The sequence below is a fragment of the Perna viridis genome, chromosome 9 (assembly GCF_037379345.1).
Source record: "Perna viridis isolate PV_CMFRI_1.1 ecotype Kerala chromosome 9, ASM3737934v1, whole genome shotgun sequence".
In the NCBI taxonomy this organism is placed as follows: Eukaryota; Metazoa; Mollusca; class Bivalvia; order Mytilida; family Mytilidae; genus Perna; species Perna viridis.
In genome coordinates, this window is record NC_142453.1 from 30,989,873 (window position 1) to 31,015,664 (window position 25,792).

The 25,792-nt window shown below is 33.0% G+C and overlaps 2 pseudogenes across 1 annotated transcript; one reads left to right on the plus strand and one right to left on the minus strand.

Moving 5' to 3' along the window:
• Positions 1-6,254: 6,254 nt before the first annotated feature.
• Positions 6,255-7,798, minus strand: LOC148607783 (uncharacterized; annotated as a pseudogene).
• Positions 7,799-8,059: 261 nt separating this feature from the next.
• Positions 8,060-25,523, plus strand: LOC148607784 (putative peptidylglycine alpha-hydroxylating monooxygenase 1; annotated as a pseudogene). The gene is made up of 10 exons (XR_015914868.1): positions 8,060-8,173; positions 9,517-9,574; positions 12,088-12,181; positions 15,720-15,797; positions 18,675-18,740; positions 19,083-19,163; positions 20,171-20,250; positions 21,103-21,156; positions 24,256-24,305; positions 25,313-25,523. The product of XR_015914868.1 is annotated as a putative peptidylglycine alpha-hydroxylating monooxygenase 1 (transcript).
• Positions 25,524-25,792: the final 269 nt, after the last annotated feature.

The following is a 25,792-nucleotide window of genomic DNA, read 5'->3' on the forward strand; positions in this document are numbered from 1 at the left end:
GCATAATGTATACAAGTAAACTGACGCAATTACGCAATCAAAAATTTGAATGAAATGAAATATGCATGGTGTGAATGACACATTTAAGAATTGTAATTTGCGCAAATCTCTCCCCTTATACTGAAATATTATACATTTTGTAGATATATCCTTCTAAGAAATTGTCCCATATTTTTTGGCTTCAAATTCACTCAAGACTATTTGTTTTTCAGCTCATTATGGCGGCTATTTTTGTGGTAAGAGAAATATCTATGGTAATATGGTCCGTCTCCATGGTAACTTTACAAAAAGCGTAGTTGGTTGTTCTGCAATGTGTGGAAGACATAATGACTGTTTAGGATTCAATGTGAATAGATATTCAAACCAATGACATTTATTATCTACGGAACAGGTAGTTACAACAACTTACTCAGCTGGCTGGACATTTTTCACCAAGTGTCTCAATAAGAATAGGATATGTTTAGCCTGTATGCTCGGGAGCTAAAATTCATGAAATTCAAGTGATAATAAATACGGGTAAAAAAGGAAAATATCAATAGCTAGCCTATTTGCATGACGATAAACTTCATTCTTTTTTATTAGACATGTTAAAGCACCTTTGTATTGGTACTCCAACCTAAGGTAATGGGGATTAATGAATAAACGCTGAAAAAAGGAAACACGGCCTCGAAAGACGAGACATTTTTAGGATTGAATAGCACTGCGTTTTTTGTCTGCTACTTAAAGGGAAATCAAAAGAGCATAATCGAAATACAAGACTAGACAAGAAAAAAAAGCAGACACTCTTAACATTGAAATAATTGAATAAAAAGCATACACACACAGAAATAATTTTGTAAAATGATCTGTAAGCAATGCTGATTCTTCCATAAACTTAAAAGCGTGGACCAGGTACACCTGTAAGGCAAGAGTCCTCTGCTCTGCTTTTCTAAAAAAAAACACCTGTCGCGTTACTATTGTTTTTACGTTTTCGTTCTCATGAGGTATTTGCGAAGACGAGCTTAAATAAATAGGAACTGCATAATGGCGATGAAATGATTTCATAGTTGATGTTTTGGCATTTCGTTGGAAATAATATATGGCCAAAAATAGAAATAATAAAAAACAACAAAACAAAACAAAAGCAAACAAACAAACAAAAATAAAAACTAACAAAAAAAAAAAAAAAAAAACAATACAGCAAAAAAATTTTAAAAAATAACAATCAAGAATCGGTGTTAATATATATAGAACAATCGTGCTTTCGAAATATAAAACATAAAAATGTTTTTCATACATTTGTTTTACTTCTGCCCTTGTTGAACTGGAGTAGCCCAAAGTAAACTAGTTTTGCTAAGTGAGCTTAAACTCTGTGATCATTGAAACCGACATTTTCATTCAAGCAGTTAAACAGCCGGTTTTCCTACAAAATAGCAGATTTTTACATACAGAATATGAGACTTTTATATTGCACTTTTGAGGTTTTTTATGTATTTGTACAGCACCTGTAGATTTTGCTGACTCCCGTTTAGAAATCTAATGAAATGGTTTGAAGAAAGACGTAATAATTAAGATATGAAACGTCGTCCATTAGGGCTGGTGGAACATATAGAACGTACATAACATGATGTTTGGTACATGTAAAGGCGAAAACAAACTACAAGTTTTTCCTTTTTGCCAAGTTTTGTCGTCCATCATCAATCAGTTACAGACTGGTAATTTGTCTTTTTTGTTTAACACCACGTGACTGCTAATCGGTTCATATTTATTCAACGGAATATTTTGGTTTCGTGTTTCCATTTTACGCCCCCCCCAAAAAAAAAAATGTGAAGTAGTACTCCAGCTAAGAATCATGCAAAAGGCTAAAAACCACTAATTCCACTTTCCATAGGCTTCTATGCTAATTTCACAATATTCAATGGCTTCTGTGGACTTTACCTGAACTTTAACCTGCAGAGGACTATATATCAGCATGATTCTACATATGTCAGCTCACAATCCTCAGAATGGCATGTGGGGTTAGCAGACTTGCAGTGCAGTACTGGTCACCGGAAGTGAAGGGTCTATAAATAGCATGGGAAATCCCAGTGTTTTCACAAGACAGGGGTGTATTTAAAAATCATTATGGAGATTAGGCTTCACATCACAAGAAGCAAAATGCACCTATAAAATGTACAGAAATGTTTTTCCTTTCAGAAACTTTTCAATTTTTTAAATAAGATGAGAACTTTTTTCACAGCACTATGAGGAACAGGGGTAATTTCTGCGTAGGACTATTTCTGCGTACGTTCCAAATGCTCATTGGTTGAATTGGTGGTCTGTAACCTAAAGAGTCACTTTTTGTCTTAGAAAAAATAAATAACTATACAGGTATCTTCCTACACACATACTGAATGCATTTGCAAAGTTTCAGTGAAATGTGACAAGCACTTTTTTAAATATTTGATTTTTAAATATAGGGTAACCAAGTTGTACGAGCAAAAAAGTGACAATATTCTACCATACTTAAATGCATTAAATATTTGCAAAGAACTTTTTCTGACTTTTCAAATAAAAAATATCAATCACAACTTGTTTTTTAACAATATTAATGAAGAAATAGTTTTAAAAGTAATCATTTTCTGAGAAATTGGTCTATTTTTAAAAATTTATGTCTGACATGCCTCCCCCTTTTTCTTGATCACATGTCAAAAATCCTAAATCTTTAAATTTTCACAAAAGGTGATATATTTGGCTTTAAATATGTAAATACAGTGTTTTCACATTAAAACATGACCAGTAAAGGGCACCTAAAGCAAAAAAAGTACTCAATAATGGATTTTCCATGTTGCCATAGGGGAATGCTGATATGGCCTTAACCGCAGTAATGAAAGTGAGTTTTTCCTCATTTCTAACCTAATTTTTGCTCAAATCTACACAAAACTTGATTTCAAGTGCTTATTACCACCATATTTAGGTAAATATAGCCCTCAAAGTTTAATATTTGATATTTTTACTAAATTTTCTACACTTTTTACAAGATAGGACATAAAAATCAGCCAAAAAGACCAATTTTCCATAATTTGGACCTATAACTTAAAAAAATGCATATTTTGAAGGATTTTTGTAGTGTATTCCTCTCATGACAAAGTTAACAAGATCTTCAAGTAGTTTAAAGCTATTTCAAGAAACTTTTCATTTTGCCATGGCTTGAACTTCAAAGAGTCACTTTTTGTCTTAGAAAAAATAAATAACTATACAGGTATCTTCCTACACACATACTGAATGCATTTGCAAAGTTTCAGTGAAATGTGACAAGCACTTTTTTAAATATTTGATTTTTAAATATAGGGTAACCAAGTTGTACGAGCAAAAAAGTGACAATATTCTACCATACTTAAATGCATTAAATATTTGCAAAGAACTTTTTCTGACTTTTCAAATAAAAAATATCAATCACAACTTGTTTTTTAACAATATTAATGAAGAAATAGTTTTAAAAGTAATCATTTTCTGAGAAATTGGTCTATTTTTAAAATTTATTTCTGACATGCCTCCCCCTTTTTCTTGATCACATGTCAAAAATCCTAAATCTTTAAATTTTCACAAAAGGTGATATATTTGGCTTTAAATATGTAAATACAGTGTTTTCACATTAAAACATGACCAGTAAAGGGCACCTAAAGCAAAAAAAGTACTCAATAATCAATTTTCCATGTTGCCATAGGGGAATGCTGATATGGCCTTAACCGCAGTAATGAAAGTGAGTTTTTCCTCATTTCTAACCTAATTTTTGCTCAAATCTACACAAAACTTGATTTCAAGTGCTTATTACCACCATATTTAGGTAAATATAGCCCTCAAAGTTTAATATTTGATATTTTTACTAAATTTTCTACACTTTTTACAAGATAGGACATAAAAATCAGCCAAAAAGACCAATTTTCCATAATTTGGACCTATAACTTAAAAAAATGCATATTTTGAAGGATTTTTGTAGTGTATTCCTCTCATGACAAAGTTAACAAGATCTTCAAGTAGTTTAAAGCTATTTCAAGAAACTTTTCATTTTGCCATGGCTTGATCTTTAAAGAGTCACTTTTTGTCTTAGAAAAAATAAATAACTATACAGGTATCTTCCTACACACATACTGAATGCATTTGCAAAGTTTCAGTGAAATGTGACAAGCACTTTTTTAAATATTTGATTTTTAAATATAGGGTAACCAAGTTGTACGAGCAAAAAAGTGACAATATTCTACCATACTTAAATGCATTAAATATTTGCAAAGAACTTTTTCTGACTTTTCAAATAAAAAATATCAATCACAACTTGTTTTTTAACAATATTAATGAAGAAATAGTTTTAAAAGTAATCATTTTCTGAGAAATTGGTCTATTTTTAAAAATTTATTTCTGACATGCCTCCCCCTTTTTCTTGATCACATGTCAAAAATCCTAAATCTTTAAATTTTCACAAAAGGTGATATATTTGGCTTTAAATATGTAAATACAGTGTTTTCACATTAAAACATGACCAGTAAAGGGCACCTAAAGCAAAAAAAGTACTCAATAATCAATTTTCTATGTTGCCATAGGGGAATGCTGATATGGCCTTAACCGCAGTAATGAAAGTGAGTTTTTCCTCATTTCTAACCTAATTTTTGCTCAAATCTACACAAAACTTGATTTCAAGTGCTTATTACCACCATATTTAGGTAAATATAGCCCTCAAAGTTTAATATTTGATATTTTTACTAAATTTTCTACACTTTTTACAAGATAGGACATAAAAATCAGCCAAAAAGACCAATTTTCCATAATTTGGACCTATAACTTAAAAAAATGCATATTTTGAAGAATTTTTGTAGTGTATTCCTCTCATGACAAAGTTAACAAGATCTTCAAGTAGTTTAAAGCTATTTAAAGAAACTTTTCATTTTGCCATGGCTTGAACTTAAGGCTAAAAACCACTAATTCCACTTTCCATAGGCTTCTATGCTAATTTCACAATATTCAATGGCTTCTGTGGACTTTACCTTAACTTTAACCTGCAGAGGACTATAATCAGCATGATTCTACATATGTCAGCTCACAATCCTCAGAATGGCATGTGGGGTTAGCAGACTTGCAGTGCAGTACTGGTCACCGGAAGTGAAGGGTCTATAAATAGCATGGGAAATCCCAGTGTTTTCACAAGACAGGGGTGTATTTAAAAATCATTATGGAGATTAGGCTTCACATCACAAGAAGCAAAATGCACCTATAAAATGTACAGAAATGTTTTTCCTTTCAGAAACCGTTTAAATTTTTTAAATAAGATGAGAACTTTTTTCACAGCACTATGAGGAGCAGGGGTAATTTCTGCATAGGACTATTTCTGCGTACGTTCCAAATGCTCATTGGTTAAATTGGTGGTCTGTAACCAAAATGTGATTCATGGGTAAAAAGCCTACATATTTTTATTTTTGATATTTCGTTTGAATTGCCATAGTAAACAGAAATTTACATTCAGTTCTTCATATAACCCATGTTCTTAAGAGATAAAAAATATATAGAATGCATTGTAGATTTCAAAATTAAGGGAGGCAACTCTGTGAATGACACTCAAATACAATAGAATCTATTGAAATTTCAATGTTAATTATCTCCTCAGAACAGGCAGATTTGAATGAATAATTACACATTTCATAGTATAGACCCATAAAACAACTTAATTACAAAAATAAAAATATGTAGCCTTTTTTTCGGGTGTATCACATTTTTCAGATTTTGCATGATTCTTACAAAGACTGTTACTTAATATATCACATTGTTGTACTCTAATTTTGGATTTAGTTTTTCTACTAAAGTTAAAAAACATGAATTTAATTTTTCAAAGAATAACGTATCTTTATATTTGAATCGACTGTTGAAACTTAAAAAAAATATATATATATGAGTCGATCATCCGTAATTTTACAGAAACTCTATAAGATATGTCACTATTCATCGGATATTAATCCGTTGCGATCAGTCAATAATTGTTCGTTATTCATGCAAAAGTGGTATAATCGGTGCAAGAACTAATTACATGTACCTAATCCGGGATTATTTAGTGATATTACGTCATCGGTATAACAGTATCTTTAATAAAAAAAATATTCGAGAAATCTTAATAATTGATTGATTTGTTCGAAAATTGAATTGTGAAAATAAGAAAATTAACGAATAAAACCACGCTTTAAATCTACATTTACGAAAAGAAAACCTCTCGATTCCTTCTTAGACCACCTTGAACATCAATATTTTCCTTTTTATGTAATGAACAGCTGCTTTCCTAGTCCACTTTGCAAATCAACATTAACCCCTCTAACAGATGGAACAGCTTCTCGCTTCCTTCTAAGTCCACCTTGTACATCAACATTTACCCCTTTGGCAGATGGAACAGCGTCTCGCTTTCTTCCAAGACCACCTTGTACATCAACATTTACCCCTTTGGCAGACGGAATAGCTTCTCGCTTCCTTCTAAAACCACCCTGTACATCAACATTTTCCCCTCTAACAGACGGAACGGCTTCTCGCTTCCTTCTAAGTCCACCTTGTACATCTACATTTACCCCTTTGGCAGATGGAACAGCGTTTCGCTTTCTTCTAAGACCACCTTGTACATCAACATTAACCCCTTTGGCAGACGGAACAGCTTCTCGCTTCCTTCTAAGAATAACGTATCTTTATATTTGAATCGACTGTTGAAACTTAAAAAAAATATATATATATGAGTCGATCATCCGTAATTTTACAGAAACTCTATAAGATATGTCACTATTCATCGGATATTAATCCGTTGCGATCAGTCAATAATTGTTCGTTATTCATGCAAAAGTGGTATAATCGGTGCAAGAACTAATTACATGTACCTAATCCGGGATTATTTAGTGATATTACGTCATCGGTATAACAGTATCTTTAATAAAAAAAATATTCGAGAAATCTTAATAATTGATTGATTTGTTCGAAAATTGAATTGTGAAAATAAGAAAATTAACGAATAAAACCACGCTTTAAATCTACATTTACGAAAAGAAAACCTCTCGATTCCTTCTTAGACCACCTTGAACATCAATATTTTCCTTTTTATGTAATGAACAGCTGCTTTCCTAGTCCACTTTGCAAATCAACATTAACCCCTCTAACAGATGGAACAGCTTCTCGCTTCCTTCTAAGTCCACCTTGTACATCAACATTTACCCCTTTGGCAGATGGAACAGCGTCTCGCTTTCTTCCAAGACCACCTTGTACATCAACATTTACCCCTTTGGCAGACGGAATAGCTTCTCGCTTCCTTCTAAAACCACCCTGTACATCAACATTTTCCCCTCTAACAGACGGAACGGCTTCTCGCTTCCTTCTAAGTCCACCTTGTACATCTACATTTACCCCTTTGGCAGATGGAACAGCGTTTCGCTTTCTTCTAAGACCACCTTGTACATCAACATTAACCCCTTTGGCAGACGGAACAGCTTCTCGCTTCCTTCTAAGACCACGTTGTACATCAACATTAACCCCTCTAACAGACGGAACAACTTCCCGCTTCCTTCTTAGTACACCCTGTACATCAACATTTACCCCTCTTACAGACGGAACAGATTCGACAACTACAGTCAAAGCTGTAAATATACAAATATTCAAGGCGTTATCAATCGATAAATCTCTTTTTGTAGCACTGTAATATACTTTTGTTACAATAAAACTGTACGTTGTGTGCGACTGGTGTGTATTTTTAGTCTGATGTGGACATGACGCGAGATATAGATGATCTAAGTATAACTCATTGAACAGTTTTTATACGAGAGGTCATAAATAGTGGTTAATGATAGATTCATTCTAAGTAAACCTATATATAAATATATAGTCAACAAAGAACATAAGGTAACTAAAATAACACTCATAAAGAAACAAAAGCAAATGAGCAACTCGAATTCCTTTAAAAACAAAAACTGGGAGCAAGAACCAGGTGCAACGGTAGAGTAGGCATCCTATCCTTTTTTCAAAAACAACCGCGTGAAAAAGATTTAGAAAAAATGCGCAATAAATTAGAAATCTCTTTAAACCACCTTTTTTTATATCAGCTTCTGCAATCAGAGAACTACCATACATTATGGTGCATAAAGATGCAGGTGGGGAACGAGTTTATGAAATGAAAATATCACAACCTCAAATTAAAGTGTACGAGGTAAGAGCATTTTTCATGATTTCATAAACTATATTTTGTTTTAAAATCGTATTGCTCGACCAAATAAGTGTACGGGTGAACTTCCTTTGAAGAGTGTATGGATGAAATTCCTTTGAAGAGTGTATGGGTAAACTTCCTTTGAAGAGCAGCACCGTGCAGGTCCTGGTATCAAAAGAATAGGCCTGCAGTAGCGCTAAGCTTGTCGTAAAAGTCGACTAATTAGTGCTCAGAAACCTAGCCATTGGATAGGCGCTCTGCCCACAGAGCAACTGGGATATGTGCCCCAGGTGGTGGAATGGGGTACATCTGGCGTGTTACATGCTAGGGTTGTCAGGCTATAATACGGAAAACCTGACCGCTAATCATAGTGGAGCACCGTGTTGGGAAAGATGCCACGTTCCTCGCGCGTTAAAGAACCCTGCTGTGGTATTCGATAGGAGTAGGAACCTTTGCGCTCCGCCACAGGAGGGCTAAATTATCCAACCCTACCCATCCCTCCGTTTCATTTTGTGGCAATCAAAACTTTTCGATCCTATTACCTAGTGTTCCGTCTCTTTTTTCATTTCATCATCATCATTTCATGTTCATTTTATCATCCCTTTCATGTTCATTGCCTGAATATAGCTGAAATATTGCTGCTCGGGCGTTAAACCCTAACAATCAATCAATCATAACTTTTGAAGAACATGGTTATTGTCATATAAGCTTTTAAACAAGGGTATATTCAGCGCTTGTTAAAATCATCAATGCCGAAGTTCACCGTTTAGATTGACTATGAAGTTTATATTTCGCGGATGACACAATATTTTTTAAATAGATATTGTGTCCCGCTGATCTTGAAACCTAAAAGATTGCAGTAGTGTAGCTGATTTTAAGTGTTAAGCTTTTACTGTGTTAGGGGATCTAGGCCTATTAACCACAACGGTATTTTCTCTATTTACGCCATTGCTAGGTTTTAATCGCAATACTGTAGCCTAAAGGCTGTAGCCTAAATATCTTTTATATATTTCATAGATCTCTAACAAATAAAAAAAATTCTTGACGCTGGGCCATTTAACGTTTGCATGATTAACAACCATATGATATCAAGTTCAAGATCAACGTTTCAGCATTCATATTTTGTATTTTAATACACAATTTTTAATTCCGACACATGTCTATTTCGTGTATTGTTTCACCGTTTTCATACTATTCACATCATTTAACTACGTAGGATTAAAATGATGCCGCCTGGTGCGTATTCGAGGAACCTCTTTGCGAATAGTATATATAAATAAGAATGTAAACATTATGTCGTTACTGTATGACACGTACTGTATTTGTTATTTATTATTGAATTTCAGGCCGAGCAGTACATCTGTATAACAAAGTCTCTAATGGACATAGGTCAAGCATATGTGTGTAAGTTTACATGTAAAAAACCTTATCATTGTTATTTTAATATAACATGACGAAAAAAAATATTATCGGATTAATTTAATATCGTTCAAAAACAAATTCACACGGTCGTTTATGAAGTACCTTACAAGGCAGGAACACATGGAATAAACATTTTATTTTACTTACTATATCGGAAACTTTATTGTGTTTCCATTGTTTTTGCTACATAATTTTTTACCTGATGCTACTGCCGTGATACTTAAAATATCGACAATTTCCAATGACGTACGACGGTGACGTCGCCGATAAACAGAACAATGTCTGTTTTGAAAGTCTCGTCAAGACATCACATTTCGCCTCTGTGATGTTTTCTGTCTTGACTTTAAAAGTAATCAAGGGAACAAAGATTCTAGAGGCCATCAAAAGAATGTAATCCAGGGACAAAGACCACACATGGAAAACAGACACACACAACAAAGAACATGAAATAACCAAAATAATGCATACAAAGTAACAAAGTAAATGAGCAAATCGGACTCCACCAGAAAGTGGGAGCATGGACGAGATGCACCGGTAGGGTAATCGTCCTCTTTTTTTATAGAAACACCCACCAATTTGCTAAAAAGTCAAGTCCGGGGTAGACGAAAGAGGAAAGGAAAACTATGACACGTTGAACCATCAGTTTTCATGGTGCAGATGAATACACCGTAACGATCCACGTGCATACAACTTCTGTAGTAATGACTTCAATCTTGTAGCAACATTACCCTGTTCCAGAAGCCTTATTGTAAGAAGCCTAGCGCGATAAAAAAAAATCTGCGTAGTTACGGCAAGCTGTTGCATAACGTGTAAATTGTGATAAAAAAATTTCATACGCAGGTTCTGAAGGGATGTTGCAGTGGTATTTTTTTCAATATAGAATTAGAATTCACCACATCATTGATGAATGTATATTATTATACTATCGCTGTTCTGTTTCTGATCTAATTGCGCTTGGATTTAATTTGTGAGTACCACAAAATTAATTCAGTCGCTTCCAAGTCTGAGAAAATAGTTATCTTGAATAATAAATCCAACCAATCGTAAATCATTGAATCTGATAATATTATAATCATCTTAAAATATACTTAATCATTTTTTTTTCTAATTCTGTGGTGAATTAAAATTCTATATAAAAATACCACATCTTTCGACCTAATCTAGGAGCATTTCAAAACGTATGATACCACTTTTTCAACTACCGATAAACTGCACAATTAGGATGCATATTACTCTTCTGTTTAGAATACACTTCTTCTACTAGAAATGCAAAATTACTTAATTACTTTCGTTGTACCTTCTATTTTTTTTTAAATGTTGATGTTTTCCATAGGTCTTAAGAGTGAGTATAGTCGTTCTAAAAATAGTCGGGGGTAGAAAAATCGATATACGTGTGTACTTCTATACTTCCACATTCAGGGATCAGATCAAATAGAAATGTCTTGAATAACACTCAAGTAACCAGCTGGAACCGTTGTTAAATAGAATAATCAGTAATCATCACTATCAGCACATAGGGTAGGAATCATCAGGAACCGTTATGCATAGTTCTGCAGTAGAACCGTCATGAATCGGCCAAACGTAGAATTGTTGTCAGAAATCTCTCTAAAGTAAAACCGTCAGAAATCAAGCCAAAGTAGAACTGTAGGAATTTATTCTGGCGTAGAACCTTCAGTAATCGTTCTAGGGTAGAGCAGTTAGGAATCGCTCTAAAGTAAAACCATCGGGTATCATTCAAGGTTAGAACTGTAAAGTAGAACCGTCAGAAATCTTTTTTGAATGAAAAGAAGTACATATTGGTTATAGGAAAATACCTAAATACCCAAGTAGTTAGTATCTAGAACGCTATTGTTGTGTTTTGAAACAACCTTTAAATAACTATTAATGAATATCGAGTCACAAGTAATTTAGGGGAAAATGAGCCAAGGTTTAATTTTTTTTTCGTCCGTTTAATTTTTTGTACGTTTTATTTATATTTTATTTGTATGCAGTTCCTATTTACCTTTTAAACATGGCTATTTTTCACTTATTCATTATTCTTATTTACCTTTACTTTTTTTTATTTTTCACAAGTAGTTTTATTTTGCGACTGTATATATTCTTGTTAAATTAATAAGGAAACTGAATAGAACATGTTTTTACTAATAAAAAATATTGAAGAGGTGTTCATGCAAAAACTAGGCAGTGAGTGGCACATGATAAAGTTTGTTTTAAAATACCATCAATTTCTCATCTAGAATACATCTTTTCCAAAAGTTGAATGTTGGTTTTTGATTAATGGCAATGGTGAAATCAGTGGTAAAATTATGGACAGCCTCTTAATAATTACCCAAATCTGACACTGTATAATTGAAAGCTTTATTAAACTAAGCAAAAATTATATTAAAGCAAAATTCACCACGGTATTTATTTTTTCTTAGATAGAATCGTATAATCAGAATAACATTCACTAATTACATCTACATAAAATAATATTTTTTTTTGCCTTTGTTCAGTGAGCTCGTATATAGAGTTTGATATGGAGTATGTCGGCCATGTTTCCCTGGAATATTGTGATGAGCCTGCAGACTATGCAAAACGGGGTCCATGGTAAGACGCAATAACACTCATTATTAGAATTCGGGAGATTAACTGCAGTATGGGGATCGATAAATTTGATCCAAAGAAGGTGAAGGGGCATTTATCCTTGTTTACTTGGCGTTTTACGTTTCCGGAAATTGGCATTTCATTTCGGAGAAAAAGATGACGTTTTCGAATATAAATACATTACTTTTCCGGGAAAATAGTAATGATTCCGGAAAAAAATATATAATTACTTTGCCGGAAAAATAATAAGGAAAAATCCGTTGAATGAATGCAAAGTCCAAATAAAAATGAATAAAGTAGCAATGTTAGTAATCAATTGCAAATTGAAATTGAAAATGCAACAATTTTATTGTATTTGAGTGTCATTTACAGAGTTATCTCCCTTAATTTTGAATTCTACAATTTATATGATTCATATAACTGGTCTTTGCCCATGGATTGCATTATTTTAATCACCGCTCTTTGAATTGAAAAAAAAATCACTATTTAAAGGTGTATGGATATATGGGATAGGGGATCTGGGAAAGGGGATTGCGGATTAAAACTCGGAATGGCGGAAAGGAGATTTTGGTGCCTAAGACCTTTTTTATAAAATTAAAAGTGTATTTTAATCAAATCAAACAATGAAAGGGGTATTTCTTCAGATAAAATATATATGTTCAATTAATGATATAGTTATGAAATAATATGATATGTATGATGAATGGAATAGGGGGAATAGTATGGTAATTTCGTACCAAGTTTATACAATTCTAAAACTGCATATTTAAAGTTACTCAATATTATTAATTCCTTGTGTCATAACCTAATCTAACAAGCCAGAGGCACAATTTCTTCATTTTATCAATACAATTTTGCACAAGGCGTATTGATAAAAAATTCAATATAAAACGTTTTTGAAATAGGCAAAGGTAACCACAGCGACGTATTGAACATGTAGTTCTCACCTGACCCTAAATATTGACATATATTTACAGTGAAAATTCTTTTATTACTATTTACATGTACAAGAAATGCAGCTATACTCCGAACTATTCAATAGATCTCTTGTTAACACACAAAAGCTTATGAAAGTACGCACACACTAAAAATACTGGATTTTTTGAATTTCCAAAAGGTAAAAATTTACAACTTGATTTTAGATAGTTCACGTATGTTTGTAATACCTTATACATATTTTGATTGCATTATTATTCTATGTCGATAACCAATTATACATTATTTTATTACAAATCAACAGCTACAATGATAGAATTAAAAATGCTCGACTGACCAGCATTGTTTTGAATTTTCAACTTGCTGCTTGAAATGACAAACTCTGACATATTTTGAATAGCGAAGTCAATGTTTTCAAAATAAGAAGGATGCGAAACCCCTCTTAGAAAAATGTGTATGTATGTTTATATTACAACTAGAAATATCTTATTTGCTATCAGTCCATTTTATTTAGATATAGCAGGAAACAAAAAATTCATTTCATCAATTAGAGTTTTCTACAACATTGAATGAAATGATGCGTCAACACGAACCAAAACAGACTTTTCAATATATTTTTCTCCCGTTTACCAGTCATTTCTTTAATTGCAGTAAATGTTAGCCTACCATCCCGCTTTTGTTTTTAACAAGGAGGGGGGGATCACTTACTTATAAAAGGTTTTTTTTCTAAGCATTATTTTCGTGTGGGACAATGTATGTTATAGGTTTTTTTTTGTGTGTATATCATCGCTTTTTCATGGAACATTATTTTCGGTCATAGCGGAGATTCAAACAAAAATATGCATTTGCTATGAACACATGGCGCATGATGTAAAAGCTTTATCCTGAAAATTAAAAAAAGAACTTAAAGGGAATTGGAACCCTTTTCAACATGTGAGGTGTATTGATAGTCCTTACAGAATACAAGAAGAATCTGAAGTTCATTTTCCTATATAGTACTTAATTACTTAATTAGAGAAGATAATTGCTGTACATTTATGGTTACGGGGGCAGCCATCTTTGCTATAAGATAATCTCCCTTACTACAAAATTACCAGATGGCAGCACTAATTAAGATGTAAATGTCATATGTCACTTGATCTGATGTACTATTAGGTAAAAGCCCTAAAACTGTGAAGATTGTACCGTTTATCACAAGTAGAAAATGAGAATTTATTTTACGTGTAAGTGAAGTTTACATTTCTGTTAAATGGAATATACACAAGATAATAATGGAACAAAAAGGATATATATTTCTTACTTTTTAATTTAAGTAATTGACACTGCTATTTTTTTCTATACATTACTCAAATTTAGAGACCATTCAATTTAATTGAAAACAAAATCAAAAGTTATTTAAAAAAAAAAGATATCGAAAGACTTTTTTTTTACAAATTAAGGAAGTCAATATTCTTGAATTTGAAATTTCATGCAACGCAAACAAAGAGAAAATTAAACTGTTTTTATCAGTTGTCTTCTTTTTTTTCCTATTTTTATTTTTGTTGTAAACACAATATAAAAGTGTAATATTATTTACAACTAATCTTTGTCTGATGACCTGCTGTTCTGTCTCAAATTATAATATTGAATTTTTAAAAACTGTTTTCAATTCTCAGTTCTTATTTTTTGACACCTAATGTTGAATTAATAAAAAACAATTTCAAGTTTTGATATCTTTCATAATACAATTGTTTTGAATTATATTTTCTACTTCACACACGTTTTATTTCTCGTATGACCACATGTTAAGATAAAACATTACTTGATGAGATTAGTGTCACACATACGTTATAATCATGATGCATGATGGGAAAAATGTCAGCCTCCTGTGTTAATGTTTATCAGTTAATTAAGGATAATTAGTGAAGCTTTGAAATTAAAGAAACACATTTTTATGCATGTTTACATAGCTACTATTAAATTAAAGTAAAACTCTTTTGGGGTTCCCATTCCCTTTAACACAAATGTAAGTTCTTAAAGGCCTTTGCGACAGAGAACGAATGTGATGGGAATTTTTTTCCGATGTTTCGTGACCACTTATGTTGAAAAAAATCAGATACGCACTACCCTTTTAAGAAATTACATCGTTCATTTGTTTGTAAAATAAGAGAAATTACTTATGATATTAAAGAAAAATGACTCAATAAGTTTGAAATCTTGATTCGTGTTGTATGGTTTCTAAATCACTTAAAGTCTATTGTGCAATTAAGGAGGTATATCTAGGGTAAGGGACACAACCCTTACACATCATCGAAACGTTTGTATCCAGCATTTTACATCAATGTCATGTAAGCATCAAAGTAACTTAGATTAATTAATGGAAGCTTCATAGCCTTATAGCTTCATAGTAAAATTGAATTTGATACAAACATATCACTGACTTCATGAGTTATCTCCCTTACCCCACCTCTACCATCTTAAGCAACATTATCAGAGAAACGTAGACAAACATATGAGGAGTGATGTTCCTTTAATGACACTTACACGTTTTGGTACAATCATATTGCTATTGATTGTATGATTTAGGTTGATTAACTGAACGTTTTGCTTTTTTTCGTTTTTTTAGACATTTCGTTAAAGATTGGTTTATCTGCGACTTACAGATATCTTACTTATGAAGCACATTTTAAAATGCCAATGACAGGTCAGTACAGATCAGACTTTAATGAAAGATAACTGAGGCCCATCACTTGGATGTGTCAATATTATCATTTAATTGTTTTACAGAATGTAACTCTTGAATTGAAAGACAAAAAGAAAATTGATCCGAGAGATGTCACTTATAATCTACCGATTGTAACTTTGCGTTTGATGTTTAAATTTCACAAAAAGTCAAACTTTCATACTTGTTAGTTCCATCCTGTTTTGACTGCATCGGGAAAGTAAAAAGATATCATTTACATCATAAGACAATGAAAATGTAATCAAGGGTATCAAGGTTATCGCGGTAATCAAAAGAATGAAATCCAGGGACAAAAACCAGACATGGAAAACAGACATACACAACAAAGAATTTAAACTAAAATCATACACACAAAGCGAGAAAAGCAAATGAGCAACTCGGACACCATCAAAAACTGAAACGAGGTTTTTGTCATCTGTAAATACTTTTAGTGGTATATCAATGATGCAGTTGATTTAATGGAATGAACTCATTTGGTAAAAACATGGAGAATATGTTAAAACTATTTCATTCAACGTTTGGCGATGATTCTAGTTGCAAGGCTTTTATTGATGTGACTATCAACATGAAAATATCCCTTTGTCATGGACTTGTTAAGAATAGATGTATCGAGTTGACATGCCTGACAAACGCAAATTGTTTTCTCTTACGATTACCACCTAGAACCAAAAGGTTATCCATTGGTGAACGTGACTTTGACATTTAAAAAGTCTCCGTGAGTATTTGTCGTTTTATAACTTTAGAGACACAACTAGTATGCTGTCAATTTCTTCAACGTGTCATTTAATAAAGGGTAAAAAAGACCGAACTGATTAACTCTAGCAAAACAATACTCAAAAGGATTAGTCAAAAAGGAAAATCCTCATCACACGATTCACCGGAAACAGTAAAGGTCCTGACTTGGTACAGGAATTTCTCATGGAATTTGTGTGTTCAATCAAGTTTTATATTGCGCTAAACCCCCGGTTCCATTACGGTTAGTTGTATTGTATTTTGTTGATCTTTCTTTTTTTTTAAATGACGACTTACTCTATTACTTGTTTCGCCACATTGAATCGTGGCTCTTACCATTTGTTCAAACTTTTATCGTTGTTGCAAAAGGTGAATCGAACAAGGCAATGAAGGTATGGGGGAAATGAATATTTTGAATTGACATTTCCTGCTTTCACGACCTGTATATAGTTTACTAACTGATTTTTGTTTCTTTGTCTTATTTTGGTTATTGAATGTTCTTGGATGTGTGTGTCTCTACTCCTTGTCTAGTAGTCTTTGTCCACATCATGTAACTGCCTCCGCCAAAATTTTCGACTTCTACGACGCAATTCTAAATGAAACGTTCATTACGGCGCATGTTGACACGTATTCTGTCGTCTTTTTTTTTCAAGTTTAAAATGATATTTGTCACTTAATTAGACGCTTTTCCAGTTCTGTAGTTCCAGGCATGAACTGTGTTACACCATCGAACCTCGCCTTGCGATGTTGCCATCTCAGAGTGGCTCCAGTCTTCTTGTGCGCAACCCGTAGTTACGTAGGTGATTTCGTATTGTCTTTGCCGAGATTCTGCGCATATCAGGAATGTTATTGGCTGTTGTTGTGGTAGCGATAGTCCTATTCCTCAGGTGGAGCAACCGGATATGGCGATCTTGGGTTACAGTTGTGACTCGTGGGTGGCCTGAAAGGTGTCTGTCTTGTGTGGTACCCTGCTGCTGGTATCGTTTTCATAGACGAGATATCGTTACGTTGAACGTTGTAATGTCTGGCAACAGCATTCTGGGATTCCCCGGCCTTAAGTCGGCCGATTGCGATATTACGGGTAGCAGCGTCTAACCTCTGCATAGCGTCACCTCATTAGTATTCAATTCAACGACTGCGTTCAGGAAAATAAACACCGTGTTTTTATACCCGAATTCCTCGCTACTAAATAATGTAAGATTCGCTCGTCTAGATCGTGCATTTTTTTTTAATAAAGCTCTATCTTCGACACGTAACAAATTTTGGGCGAAACAGCTCTCGTCTAATTGAATTTAAATGATTTCTGATTAATACCTTTCAATTGGTTTGAATTGAAAGATTGATTTGATTTTAATAAATAAATGAGGTTTAAATTGATAGATTAATATGATTTAATAAGTAAATGGGGTTTAAATTGATTACATGTAATTATTATGATGATGATAAATAAACCCATTAAAACAGAAAAATAACATTTTTACAAAAATGTTTCTATGTTGAGTTTCTTAATTTAGCTTTTTTACTACAAATTGTCATACGTTATCTGCAGAGACCTATCTATAGAGTAGAACCTAATTTGTTTGTAATTTTGTCATGCAGAACGTTACAAAATTAATTGGTCTATTTTGAATTGTTACATATCAGAGAAAAATGGACTTTTACCTAAATTTAAACATGGTCATGTGGTATTCATTAATGTATTTTAAAAATTCAAGAGCGCATAAACACATGCATTTTCCGTTTCAGATTATTCAGTGAAATACACACATCAGTTGCTTTAATTTATAGAACAATATGATCAATTGACTTTCCTTGATAAGTGCTTAAATAACTGACCTATGGGCAGTAATTTTATTATGATGATGTCATAAACCATAAGTTTCTATTGTAAGATAGTTGCCTACAAACGGTGAAGTATTCTTTTTGACAAAAACATATGAGGAGAATAAGTAAATATAACCTTTTATTTGATGGATATATAATTAGGTCTTTTGTGCCTATTTAAGTAGTGTGATTATGATAAATGCCCATTTGTAAAATGAATAATGTAAGATTGACCCAGTATTATTCATTTCTTTAAAACAAGATAATATTGATATCTTGTAGGATTAAATATAACTTCCAATCACATGTTAGCCGCAGAAGGACAGATTCCAGCTAGAACTGGAACAGGTGAGAGTTTTCTTCATTTTTACCCTTTTAAATGTAATCAAGTAAATACAGAGAAACAGTATAAATGACGATAAAACACTTTCAAATATTAGAACATATCAATAATAACATGCTGGTGCTCTCTCAATACTGACTTATCAGAAGATGTGCATAAATGTTTTATAGTCGAAAAGTAAAATCAAATTTTTATTTTAACATATATCATTACTACAATTTAAGGGACGCACAGTTATATACGAGTTTTTTCATCAATCACCAACAAATGTTTTTCAAATGGGACGAGAAAAAGAAAACAGGAAAATTTATTATTTTCTTCCATGCTTTCACTTATTTATTTTGTAGGTTATGTTGCTGAAATAGCTTGTCCTTGGATTAAACCTGAAGTTGTAGCTTTTGGGATTAGCTTGCATACGCATCACTATGGTACGTCATTTATCCTATTGTTGGTAATTAAAAAAATATTTGCTCATCTTTCATTACCAACAGGTTTTACATCCATAATTAACATATCTCAGTTCATGTGCTGGTATGAACTTTGTTAAGGCTCAGGTACATATAATCTGATTATAGACTTTAAAGAAGTACATTTAAGATTTGTTCTAACCCTCCCAGCGAATCGGTCAGAAGAGCAGGCTCTAGGACAGTTGTACAGTCAGATTTTTGGACAGTTCTATCAGAGCAGGCCTTAATTCTGTTCCCGTAGAGCCAGGTCTTTGAGAACTGCTCTGAAAGTACTAGCTAAGCTAGATCTACAAGAATAGTCTACTCTATGTGAGCTGTTCTACGAGTGTCAGAAGAGACGACTATTAAATTAGTAAAATGATCTCGACTGCCGCCTCTTTAACATTTCTCGTATATTTTAAGATAATTAGATTACTATCAACTCAATGAGTTATTACGCTCGCCGCTTTATAATTGCAAAGCAGACGAGTAGAGCAAGCTACACGAGACTTTGCCTACTAGAGCATACTCTTCGATCTTCGAAAACTTTTCTACAGAGTTCGCTGTACGAGACAATTACTACTAGAGCCATTTCTGCGAGAACATTTCTACTACAGCCACCAACTTTACAAGAAAATTTCAACTATATAGCAAGCTCTACGATAATATTTCTATAGCAACCTTAAAAACAATTGGCTCTGCTATAACTCTCAGAACAGCTAACTCTAGAACTGTCCAAATTTTGTCGTACAACTATTCTTTGGACTGTTCTAGGACTGCTTTGTTAGAAAGGTTAGAACAAATCTCATCTGTAGTGTAGACTGAAACATTTTTCTGTTTCTGTCACTTTTACAATGTACACAAAAGTATCTTATTAGTTTTGGATCGTTTACTCAATTATCCAAGAACTTGAATAACTGTTTAACATTAATATAGCAGTACTATTTGTCCTGCTGAAAATTAAATATTCTTTCAAATTGTTGCTTCAGGTTATATTGGTGAACTTTTTAGGATTCGTAATGGAACATGGACCCTTCTAGGCAGTCAACTGACAAAGGAGCGATCTATAGTATGATTTTCTTCGGAATCATTTAGTTATTTAAATAACCATCTGTTGTGCTTTCATTGAATAGAATATGATATTTATAGAATTCAATGTTATATGAGTTAGGCACAGCATATTTTGAGTTTTAATCAGTTTAAATGCTACTTTCACTTTGATTTTCCTGATATATGTGGGTCTGTCTGAGATTAATTCCGGTTTGATTGAATGTGGGTTGTTAACCTCGCATGAAATACTATATGTTAATAAGTATGTAATTTCATATTGGCCCTGTTATAGGTTTGAGGTCTGTCATATTGGTCGAGGCGGTCGTATTGGTCCCGAGGCCTCGTCGAGGGCCAATACGACTGTCCAGGCCAATATGATGGACCGAAACCTATAACAGGGCCAATATGAAATTACATATTTTATTAACCAACTCAACTAGATGATTTATAGAACAGTTGTTTACGTGTTTTACCCAGATCATGTAGGTTTATTTGCATTAACAACTCTTTAATATCTTTTTTGTATAAAATGGAAGATTTTGTTTGTGTTTCTCCAGCTTTTAGTTCTGGTGATCAAAGTTAATGAAATCAAATTCTAACTCAAAATGGCGGTGTCAGATGACCGTATTGGTCCTGGTTTGATCCATATTGGCCTCGTATAGATGCCCGGTTTGAATTCAATATCAGTTGGTCAGTTTTTGACATATTTTAACGTATTTTGGGTATTTGGTTAATAATTGGTAATAAGGGATTCTAGATAAGCAGGTAAACATTGATGTATTATGATAATTTCTACAGTATAGTTACAGTTTATACACTAGTTAAATAAAATGCAAACCTCTGTAGATTTATTGGTTGCAACATGTTTCAGGTAAACTACCGAATAATAGGAGGCTTCGTTGATGTCAAAACTGGTGATATTTTAGTAAGTGTTCCTCGATATACATTGCATTGTGTAAGAGTAATCAAGGGAACCAAGGTTATAGCGGTAATCAAAAGAATGTAATCGAGGGACAAAGACCAGACATGGAAAACAGACATACACAACAAAGAACATAAAGTAACTAAAAGCATACATACAAAGTAACAAAAGTAAATGAGCAACTCGGACTCCACTAAAAACTGGGAGCATGGACCAGGTGCACCGGTAGGGTAAGAAAATAGTTTAATCAGCAGCACCGTATCAAACCCCTTACGCAGGTTTGACGATTGCAACGGTTCAAATTTCCGATAGTGCTCTAGCAATAAAAGGAAAAACAACTAAATAAAAGATTGCTCGATATATGATGCGCATTTTGTCCAATAAAGACTTACAAGTAATGCCCCTACAACAACAGTTATCAAAGTGACGTTTCGTGACCTTTCGTGATTTTAATTTGTCGTTTATAATTTTTGTAATTAAAATGTTCTACTATGGTTAAATGCCTTTCATAACACACATACTTCTGTTCCAATAGTCTTTATATCTGTAACTAGAATACTTTGAGCAAGCATACAAAGCGAATACCCCCACGTCAAATGGACTCAAATGTAAAATTTTATACTCGTATCCCTTTAAAGTCATCCAACCTTCATGTACATCTACAAACCTTCGCATTGAATAACATCAAAATTTCTCAATAGATTTAAGAGGTGTTGTGATTGCGAGGTTTAAACATGTAGAGCCATTAATATGGAATATCTCCCTTTGGAGTTATCCGACAGTAATCGTGTTAATTCATGCACATCTACATGTTGCCAAACCTTATATAGTGTTTAATCAAAATCCCTTGTGAGGTTTAGGAATAATTGTGCATACGAGGTTTTCAAAAAACGTAAAACCTCTAATTTGAATAATTTCCCTTTGGAGTTCTCCGATAGTATTTATATTTCTTCATGCACATATACATATGAAACTCAACCTTTCTATAAAATTTTATCAAAATCCCTCAAGCAGTTTGGGTAGAGATGCGCTTACAAGGAATATGGACAGACGGACGGACGGACAGGACGATTCCTTTATTCCTCAAAATTTTGTTTGCGGAGGTTATGATAAAGAAAATCACTAAATTCAGATCCCAATCGTGTTATCGTATCATAAACCCATATCCGGTGAAGTATTACTCCAAATCGCAAATATCATTATATACGCATGCATTCCCATATACCTTCTTTTTAATTAACAAGTCAACTGAACAGCAACGTCCTGTGCCGAATACACAATTTCGACAATATCACAGTTTTTTTTACCCTGCAATGAAAAAATGTGTTAAATATAGGTAGAATTTGTCTATTTATAATTCACTTCTTTTCTATCCCTCGAACTGTATTCATATAGTGTTGAGTGCATCGGAAAACCATGCTTCATCAATAATCCTTGATCATTAACGGCACGGCCAAACATTACATGCAAAACGAGACCTTCTTTGTATATATCAAGTAATGTTTCCAAAACGTGTAAAATAATGTTAAATAATGTTAACAAGTTTTTTGTTTTGTTTTTTTTTAAGTTTGTTTTGAGTTTTATTTGTGTTTTGTGTTTGTTTGCTATTATCTTGTTACAAACAATAATGAATTAGATATCACGAATACGAAACGAATCACGAAACCTCATTTTCCAACAAATATTATAACAAATAGGCTTCTGGAACAGTGTTGTATTGCTACAAGATTGAAGTCATCACTACAGAAGTTTCACGAACGTCATGAACGTCATGAACTCGATAATCTTTATGGGGTATCCATCTACGCCATGAAAACTGATTTATTCAACGTGTCATAGTTTTCCTTTCCTCTTTCTTCTACCCCGGACTTAAATTTTTATGAGCAACTCGGCGGGTGATTCCAGAAAAAAGCAGAGAACTGTTACCCTACCGGTGCACCTGGCCCATGCTCCCAGTTTTTAGTGGAGTCCGAGTTGCTCATTTGCTTTTGTTACTTTGTATGTATGATTTTAGTTAATTTATGTTCTTTGTTGTGTATGTCTGTTTTCCATGTCTGGTGTTTGTCCCTGGATTACATTCTTTTGATTGCCGCTATAACCTTGGTTCCCTTGATTATTCTTCCACAATTGCTCTTCTGTGAGCATTGCTTGAGAGTCTGTGTTGAACAAAACGCACACCATATATAGTGAAGTTTAAGTTTAACGTTTCAAATTTATCTGTTTGCCTTATTTTGAGATTTCTAAATGATACTGTTGTAACCGTCATTACCAGAATACAAAACCGTCAAACCAAGCATTAAATCAAAATACAGTGTCTTTGCGAGAATGGGAGAATTATGGGCAATTTGAGAGACTAATTTATGATAAGGAAATGCATTGGAGGACACGTAAGGTCATTTTGAGGTGAAGTGCGACAAAATTCGCTGTGTTTCCATTAACACTTGTACCTCTGTAAACAAGCTACTGTTTAGCTTGATCATTGTAGCACCGAATTATTTTTTTTGAAATGATTAGACCAGAATGGAATTTCAATCAATTTCTGAGAATAAGATTGAAATGACCATATGTAAAATAAATGTCGATTTTTTTTATATCTTTAACAACAAATAGAACCAGTATTATAATTTGAAGCAGAAATTCCCACCAAAGCGAGCTAATTAAGGCCAGATCTGATACTAGCATTGCTCAATTTATCGTTGACGCCACCGTGCACAGACACAGACACAGACTCATAATTTTATATTATTTGTTGACAGTTAGATATTTAAGCCAATAAGAACGATAAATATGAAGAGGAAACGTAAAATTTGTGATGGTACTGAGTACTTGCTAGCTAATCATTCTGTTGAAAATATGCTTATATACAAATAAGAAGACTAAGATAGTGTAAGAACAATTCAAATTTGTATTCATATTTCAAAGCCGTTTAATCCTTATTTCATCAGACTTTTTATCATAATAAATTACTGACTTTTCATACCTTTCAAACATGGCATTTGGACTTGGTAAGAGTTGTAAAATAACTTACGATATACTCAGAGATTATTGCATATTAGAAACGTCATGGCACTAATGGTGGTTTATTTATTTCTTCTTTGTTAGGCAGCCAGGTGTCTGTATATCAACAACGCAGACAAACCTATAAAGTTTGGGTAAGAAAACATGATACGACAAGTAAAAGTATTACATGTCCATGTAGAATATTTCGACTTATACTTCTTTCTTGAAAATCCTGCATACAATAGTTTTGTTATTTGTGAAAAAATAGTTATTGTGAACATGCGTAAATATAAAAAATCAAGGAAAACTCACATTATTATTTTATGTTTTGTTTCATTATATTAAAACGAATTAAACAGAAACAGCGACATTTCTAAATCTGAATAAAACCGACAAAATATATTAAAATGGCGAAATCGCTTAGATTAAATTTGAGGTATAAGGGTTGTGGGATTAAGACCGAGTTTTTACCTTCTAGAACTTACTTGTAATTGGTTTACAAAGTGGAAGATTTTGGTAGTATTCATGACTTCACAGAACTTCTTGACGCCAGAAATATTCTTTGGTGTTAGTATATCAAATGTAGTATATCTACTCTCATTCCATACCATGACAATGGGAAGTAATTCATACAGCCCTATCTCTTCCTGTCCGTCATTAAAAAATAAAGATTTTATGGTTATTGGAGCATAGAAATGCATACTAACTGTTCGCTGGCCAACAAAATATTCAATCAGCATTCCACCTAGAAAATGATACGAAAGGTTTAATTTCCCAACTTTATCTTAAAGGGACCGTCAAAAATATTCAGAGATATGGGCAATTATTATAGTTTGTTTCGGTATATACAAAACAATTCACAATAAGAAAAATATCGTAATAGCAACCCAAGTCCAGTACCAATCAGTTCTACCAGAATATCAACGGAACTATAGTAATGAAGCTCCACATACAATACAAGAAATGAACCCCCACTTTTTAAAGGGGTTTCGAATTAAGTGCTACGGCAAATTTCGGTAAAAATATTGTAAATGTAATGTGTATAAATACTAATACTTATACATGATAGGATAATCAATCAAAAGTATTCAAACAATTACTTATATTATATGGGCATCGGAAAATAATAAATGTTAATTTTACTTTAATCTTATTTCAGCTTGAGCGGTGAAGATGAGATGTGTAACGCTTACTTTAGTTTCGGTTACAATTTTAAGGACGAACAATTCTTTAAAAGAACAGGAGCGTGCATTACAAATCTTCCAAAATTCTCATTTTGTGACCACGAACAAACAGCTGCAATTTGTGGACAAAACAATGTTCTTGGATAGCGAAATCGGTGAATTATATTAAAAAAGATAATTTTAAAACACTGCTTAATTTCTTGTTGTGTATAGTTGACCCAGCTCCCGTTTAAATTGGAAGGAAAGTAAAATGAAAGAAGTAAGAAGTCATGTTCCAATATGGTGGACATGCACCTTATTTTTGCAAACGTCTTCAAAACATAAAAGTATTAATTCATACATGTCAAACTTATCCACGTTCTACTCTTAATGTGAATTGTAAGTAAGTAATGCGAAAATTTCCACAGGTTTACAATTCACAGTAAGTGTAGAACCTGCATGATTTTGTCATGCAC